Here is an 8,102-nt window from a genome sequence, read left to right on the forward strand (position 1 = left end):
TCTCTCTCTCTCTCTCTCTCTCTCGCTCCCCCCACCCCTTGGCCATTGTTTTTCCAACGCGAGATCATCGCGAATCGGCGAGCCGCAGCTTGCGCGCGCGCGTCTTTCTGTGCGTGTGTGTGTGTGAGTTTCGAGTGCATAATGTGTTGCGGATTGGAAAAAAAAATTGGCGCACGCTAAACGTGCGTGCTGATGAAGAAGAGATTGCGCTTTTTCTGAAATTTCGAATTAGGCCTTCGTCGCTCTCGTGCTGACATTTTTTCTGTTTTTCATTCTTTCTGCTGCGATCAGTTTGAAGCGCTATTCGATTCGCCATCATCGCGGGAGAAAGTGCGTTTTTACGAAGATTAAGAAAAATACGGCGACATTTCCACACGGGAAAACTTCTTCTCGCACTCGAGCACTAGTGGGCCTATGAAAGATTCGTTCCTCATCGACCCGTCGAGCTCGCAAGAGGAATCCGAATTCGCCAATCAATCTCGTATAGAGTCTCTCTCTCTCTCTCTCTCTCTCTCTCTCTCTCTCTCTCTCTCTCTCTCTCTCTCGCTCGCTCGCTCGCTCGCGCGCGCAAGTCGGAATCAATAGCGCAACCTTGAGGCCGCGTGCGAGAACTCTCGTCAGGTCCGAAAAATCCATTCCGCTTCCTCCTCGTCGCCGTCGCGCAACTTTGCTCATCGGAACTCGCATAATACACAACGAGAGGAAAGGCCCAACGCACGAAAAGCAAGTCTGCGTGGGCCGTGTATTTTTCACCAAGCGTATGCGTCTCAGCCAAGAGAGAGAAGAGCAGGCTCTCGGCGTATAAATCTTTCCTCCGAAAGCTTGCGATCGATACGAGCCTCCCTTTCGGCTCCGCTAAGTTTGGACACCCGGCGATGCTCGGGCGAGCCCCGGCCATGCGCGATAAGGGATTTACCGCAACTTCGAGGGCTTGTTCGTTTCTTCTTTAATTGAATATTTAATTGAGAGCCGGTTCACTCCTAATTTTTCATTACATAATTCCGTTTAACCTCGTCGATTCCTCGCTATCGATAGCGACTATCGATTTTCGATGTATAAAAAAATTCTTCCTCGGAAACTTCCCCGCTACATTCCGCGAACGACTATTTACGCGAGTTATTACGGCGGCGGCGTGACCTACTTTTGGAAATGTTGAAAAAACAGCGGCGCGCGGAGTAATTTGTAAATAGCTGCCGTTCAAACCCAGATTAGCGCCAGAAAAAGAATCCGCATTTAATTATAATTCATCGTCTCCATTTCGAAATGACTTTCGTTCGTCAATTACACACCGCCGGCAGAGCCGTATCGCTCGATCTTAATACCGTTCGCACATGCTCCCCGATGACGTCCCGAAAACCTCGTATTAATTTCGAATTATACACGAAGCGCGCGCGCATGCGACTCTCATCGGCATTCGCGGCTCATCCCGATAAATCTCCTTATCGGAGCGCGCTCTCGAACAAAGGCATGCGTCGCGAATAAAATTAACGACGCGATTCGAGAAAAAAGCAGCGGGAGGAGCAGCCGCCACACATTTTAAGGAGCTCGGAAAAGCGCGAGCCGCATTGTGCGACGTCGGGGCATTCTAATAAGCGCGTCGAGAGAGAGAGAGAGAGAGAGAGAGAGAGAGAGAGAGAGAAAATTACATACGCGCGCTCGAGGTGCAGCGCGAGGCGAAATCGCGAGCTCCGACGCAGATCGAAGCGCGCGATACGCAGATGTGCGGGAGAATGCACGCGTAGAATCTCAATCGCGATAAAGCTGCGACGACGAGCCGTTCTGCTGCTAGCTATTGCCTTTAAATCGGCCCTTATTGTGAGACTTTTACGCGGGACTCGATCGATTACCTCGTCGCGCATTCGTTTTACGAGGGCTCCGGATATGGCCGGCTGTAAACTCTTTCCGAACGTCCAGATTTCCGAGGGTCCGTTCATTGCGTTGCGCGAGTGTATACGGCAGCTGAAAATGTGCGCGAAATAACGATGACTCGAGGCTATATTACAAGTCGATACTCGCACAAAGCATCTATCGGCTTATGTATCTTCATTATGTACACATTTATACAGCGTACACAAGTTTCTTGCGCGACTCTATGCCATTATACTCGACACTACTTTCCGGTTTATTATGTAAGCCTTTGCAAAATTGGGTGACCTAGTATTCTCTTCGCGCCGCGCGCGAGCTTCTGTATGCATGTGTGTGTGTGTGTGTGTGTGTTTGTGCGTGTGTACTTTTAAAATAAATACACTGAACTTCTCTCTGTCTCTCTCGCAGAGAAGAATACGACGCCGGATCGATAGCCGACCGCAGAAACAGGAAAAAGTTCCAAATTTTTTTTCGGCCTCGCTCCACCAAGAAAAGGAAAAACTGCTCGAGAGAGTATTATCTAACAGCCCCCGGCGTCGCGCAAGCGTATTACCATAATAGAGCGAAGACGAGGCATTATGCCACACGCACGTCGCGCGCGCCGAGCGAGCGAAAAGCCGGAGAAAGTGCGAACGAAAGAGAAAGGACAGACGCGCTGTCTCGCCGGTGCGTGTCTTGGAGATGCAGGGCCGCCGACGGTGCGGAGGAGGTGCCACGGTGATTCGAGTTGCGAAATCCGAGTGTAAATTGAAAAATGGCAGATATCCGTTTCGATCGAGATCGAGCCGTTTGGCTGTGTGAGTTTTCGAATTTAATGAGCTAATTTGAATGAAAGCGTGTCCCGCCACCGCGGTTTCGAGTTACTCCGTTAGAAATTTAACTGAGATTAAATTTAATTTGGAGCCCACACCGCGCATCGCGGATTGTCAATTCGACTAGCATAGTCAAAGAGAAAGTTAAAAACGACGAGAGCTGGCGCAAATAAGTAAATAATTGGAGGGTACGTAGCAGTGCAGCTTTATCGACGTGAAAGCTCACCCCGCATTCGGAAAATTGGACGCTTCGCGGAACTTGTTGCGGGCGCGTGTAAGTACTTTCGCAGCTTGCAAAATATAAAGAGTAATTTCGAAGCTGACGCAACGCGCGTAACAATTTTTAGACGCGTAATTCTGTGCATTGCACGCAATATGCATATTCCATGCACCGATGGCAATCCTCGAACGGCGTTAATCAGCGAAGAGGGCTGCAGCGGCTCCGTAAAAAATCCAGATGGAAAAAATTTTTCGAAAAAAGCCGGCCACGCGAACACGATTAGCGCGTTGTAACTCACGGCGAGTTAGAGCTGTGCGGACGCGGGATAGCGCATTATACATAGAGAGAAAGAGAGAGTGACGAAGCTCCTTAACCGGCGCAGCACACAGTTGCGCGCTCGCGCAGTGTGTGTTTCGCGCTCTCCACCTCCACCTCCCACCGCCACTCGCCGGCTAAAACGCTCCCTGGCGGGGAGACCCACTGACCCACTTTGCTTGAGAACATGACGCAGCCGAGCGACTCGCTCCCTCTCATTACGTGTGTACGTGTACACACGCGCCGCGGCTCTGTGTCCGTGTGTGCGGCAGCGAGCGCTCGCTCCCTCTTTGTCCGCTGCGCGCGCACGAGTGGGACGAGGACAAAGAGATATATGGAGCGTTTTTCGGTGTACGTACACTTTGTCTCTCTCCGAGCCGCTCTCCGACTTTATGAATCCTCGCCCCGCGCGCGTCTTTCTCTCTCTCTCTCTCTCTCTCTCTCTCTCTCTCTCTCTCTCTCGGGCGATGTGTCGAATTATCCCGCGCCAGCCCCTTATTGCTCTTTTAATTACGTCGCCTGCTTTTTTCCCGCGACGCTCGCTTTTTCGTTTTCTCTCTCGTATAATACGCGCTCGTGCGCGCGCGCCAGAGAGAGAGAGATTATCTTTATAGGCCGCCTTTGAGGGTATTTTTATATATATTTCAGCTGGCCGCTCGATCGCCTCTCCTCTGCGTATAATTGGCCGCTTTTAAACATTCTAGAGCGTTTCAAAACTCGCCGGCTTGAGCAAATAATTCTCCCCGCGCGAGAGAGCTGTACAGTCGAAAATTATTGGGTTGCGGCGTATTGTACGGGCCAATCCGTTCGCGGTTGGCGCAACAATACATCGATACAGTGCCGATCGGCGAAAAAAAAAACACATCGTATTCCCATGGAAAAAATACGCCCTGAAAATTGCGAACATTTCGCGCAGCTTCTGTCATCCGCTTTTGCAACACGCGCGCGCGCGTTTCGGATTTCTTATTGATAAACCGGCCGGTGTCGAAAAAGCGATTACGGCATCGGGATTTTCGATTGGAAGGATCTCCGCGCGCTGGAGAGAGAATCGTATACACCCTCGCTCGTACACAATACACGCGAATTATTATAATTTATGCACCGCGGCCGAAAGGCGCGCAGGAAACAGCACGCGGGAGAAAAGGACGCAGATAAAGTCGCGGAGTGGAGCTGTGTGAGCGTGCGTAAGCGTAGGCTCTTTGTTTGCGGATGATACGCCGCGCGTGAACGAAAGGGAGAAAAGGCGCGCGGATGTATAAAATTTTAATCCGGCCTTTGAATCGCTCCAAAAATAGATTTACGTAACCTGATTCTCAATGCGCTTTTTTCGTTGCGTATGTAATATTTCGTGTGTTCTAATCGTTTGAAGGGGGCCTTAATTGGAAGCTACTGCCGCAAGACTAATTGGCTGCTTTTCGCCTTATTCGCTCACGCGCCGCGTTCGGAATAGCCGGGGATTTGAGGACCACTATCACGATATACCCCGTGTCATTATTCGACTTTGAAAGACAGCTGATTCTGGGAATGAAAAGTAAAGAAAATCCGCCACGGCATATCATCTACCTGAGAGCAGCCATTAGCCGCTCCGGCATATGCACATGCGTCTATCTTGGACAGCGCGCGGCTGGAAAACAGAGAAAAACGAGCGACACACGCGCAGAGAGAGAGAGAGAGAGAGAGAGAGAGAGAGAGAGAGAGAGAGAGAGAGAGGGAGAGAGAGAGAGTCGAATTAAGAACGCGACCCTGGCATCGAAAAGCCGCGCGCGTATAAGCACCGCCGCGCCGCGGCTCGCTCGCTGATGTACCTATATACGCGTTAAGGGTAAAACGGCCGTCTCTCGGTACCGCGGAGTGGAAAATAGAAAAAGCCGGCGCTCCTCGTCAAAGCGGAGCCGATATCTCCGGCGGGCGCGTTGCGAAAGCGAGATTGACATTGTTTTCTCCGGAGCGATAGCGCGGGGTGAAAGCAGGTGTTGCACCCTTTCAAAAGAGCTTCACGCCCACGATTCGGGTGTATGCAGAGCGGATTTATTGAAATTAGTCGTGGGAAATGGGCCGATGATCGGAGTAGGGGGAGGAAATCGGCCGATAAGTGTACACGTCGAATTGTATAACGAGAGTTATGTATGCGTGTGCCCGGATATAATGGTTCGCGAGAGTGAGAGCGAGAGCGATGGGAAGGCTTTGTTCGCTGCCGGACGAAAATCGGGTAATACGCTGGTCGATGCGACCTTTCTCGATCTACCTGCTAGGACGAGCTTTGTGTCGAGGGGGAGTTGCGAGAGAGAGAGTGGCAGGTAGGCAAGGTGCCCCGCTTATGGTCGGGAGCCGATCAGGAGAGAGAGAGAGAGAGAGAGAGAGAGAGAGAGAGAGAGAGAGAGAGAGAGAGAGAGAGTCGCAGACAAGAGCCGAAAATCCACTAATAGCCGAATCCTTCTACTTTTACGGATGTGTTTATGGCCGTACAGTCCGCTGCAAAAACGCCCGTGCGTGTGATCCCCCTCTGGTCGATTTCGTCGTTCGAATACAGTGCCCACAATAGCGCCACTTCTTATTCCCCGTGCACCTGTGCACAATCGGCCCTTTTTTCTACGCGAGCGTTTTCTCCCTTTCACTCCCCCGAGTTTCAGCATCGGCGTCGCGTAGCATAACGCCCGTCCTTATTATTATACCCCTTGGGCGGAAAGGAGAGGAGAGGCCCTATCGAGAAAGGAAAGGATGATGCTCGCCGGAGGTAGATCAGCGCCAGGTATACGGAGGGATAAACGCTCGGATTGCGCGAAGCGGCACTAGATTTAATCTTCCCCCTCTAACTCTTTTTCCGCGTACAGTTTTCGGAATGCTCCAACCGGTGCGCAATACATATACCGAGAAAACTCGACAAATCAAATTTGAGCAAAGATAACTTGAAACGGTCGCGCGCGCGCGTGCCTGCACCCGGCTTTTCTTTTTCCATGTAGTTGAGCGGTAATTATCGAGGATAATGCGCCGGGATTTTGTAATGCGAAATTGTATAATGATATTGTGGGAAGATTTTGAGGCGAATCGTGTGTGTGTGTCCGTTTGCACATGTATAAAAGTGCACCCGACGACTCTCCGCGATGAACTTGATGACTCCTGCATGAATTACGTCGAGCAGCTAGACCCTCGCGCGCTCGCAAACACTCTCAAATAGGCGTATAAATAAAGACTTTAGACAGAGATTGCATTGAATACATGAAAAGATTATTCCCGCTAAAAATAGCCTTGTCTACCTGGCGCGCTGTAACCGTGTAACCTAACATTGTCTTGTGCGGCTCGCTCGCGGGTGTCGCAACGCCAATATTGTTAAGAGATAATTCAACTTATTCAGCTAAACTCTTCGTATACGCTGCATGATCATTATCATACCCATCGCCGAGCCGTTAAGACATTTTCCGCTTGTTAGAGGACTGTTAGAATTTTGCAAATTGTGCAATTAGCGGCGAAAAATTGCCTCCGCTCCGGAGCCATCTCATTCGGCGAGACGAAAAACGTGACGAACTTATTTTCCTTTTTATAATCCACACAATACCGCCCATCTGCACACGCTCTTTCGAAAGTTCAGCGCCATTGTTTGTTTTGCGTGTGTCTCTGCGTGTATGGAAGAAAATTAACATGTCCACCGGTGTTCTCTCTCTCAGTCTCACTTTCATTTTTACGATCGCTCTCTCCGGCGGCGGGCCCCCGAAAAAAGACGCCGAGACAAAGGGGCCCGAATATCGTCACGACGACGGGTTAGGCTCAGCCAGGCGCGTTACTGTGTGTGTGTGTGTGTGTGAGAGAGAGAGAGAGAGAGAGAAACTGGCGACGAAAAAAAGGGTCAAACGAAAGCGAAACCTCGGAGATCGACTCGCGCGGCTGTGTGCGTTTGCACGTACATGCGACTCGGCGCGAGATGGTGTGCGAGCGCCGAGCGGAGGAACGAAAGTGAAAGCTCTCCTGACCCAGAAGTGCTGGTGATGTACACGAAAAGTCCCAAAAGTCGCAGCGATGCGCGCTCGCTGCGCGAGAACAAAAAGCCCGCGTGATTTTTTTTTCGTCTTCTGGACTCGCAACCGCGGTGAATGAATCGGATTTTGTTTTTTTAAACTTTTACGCTCTTTCATGAATGGATAAGCGTTCCTTTTTACGCCGATTAAAAAATTCAAGCGGATCGTTTGCATATTTTTTTTCAACGAACGCATAAAATATAAAGTGGATTTCATGCCGCGAGTCGCGCAGCGAAAGTTTTGATATTGCACTCGAAAGAGAGAAAAAAATGACACGAAGATATATAATTGTTTATCGCAAACGAACAACAAGTGTCGCAAGGCCGCTCGAGCTCGCGCTGCCGCAGCGCCGACGAGGTCTCCTTTTTTCAATTACCCGTATGCGCTGAGGCCGTTTTGTATTTTTCTATTATTGGAACAGCGTTATTTCCCGAACAATTATACTGTTCACACGTAAGGTCTGGATCTCAAAATTCTGCTCAAAGTGCACTAGAAAAATAAATCCGTTTTACGAGTCTCTGAGAGAGTATGGAGAGAGAGAGAGAGAGAGAGAGAGAGAGAGAGAGAGAAATAGGCCGGCAAACGAGTAAATAAGATAAGTATTCCCTTTGAGAATAATCAGAAGCCAATATCAAAGCAGGCGCATGCACTCGATTAAAAACGCAAATAGCGCATTGTTAACGCTCGACGCGCGGCACAACAAAGTGAAGGAGTAGCGTAATGCATGTCGAGTTCTACATACTGCAGCTGGAGGAGCGGAATCGAAGGTGGCTCGCGCGATGCATCTTATATAGCGAGGGCGAAAGGTCGCCTCTCGCGCGCTGCATTATATTATGCGCACAGGAGAGAAAATATAAAAAGCGGCCGTCTCGCGAGGGA

Source organism: Nasonia vitripennis, chromosome 1 (genome assembly GCF_009193385.2).
Source record: "Nasonia vitripennis strain AsymCx chromosome 1, Nvit_psr_1.1, whole genome shotgun sequence".
NCBI lineage: Eukaryota > Metazoa > Arthropoda > Insecta > Hymenoptera > Pteromalidae > Nasonia > Nasonia vitripennis.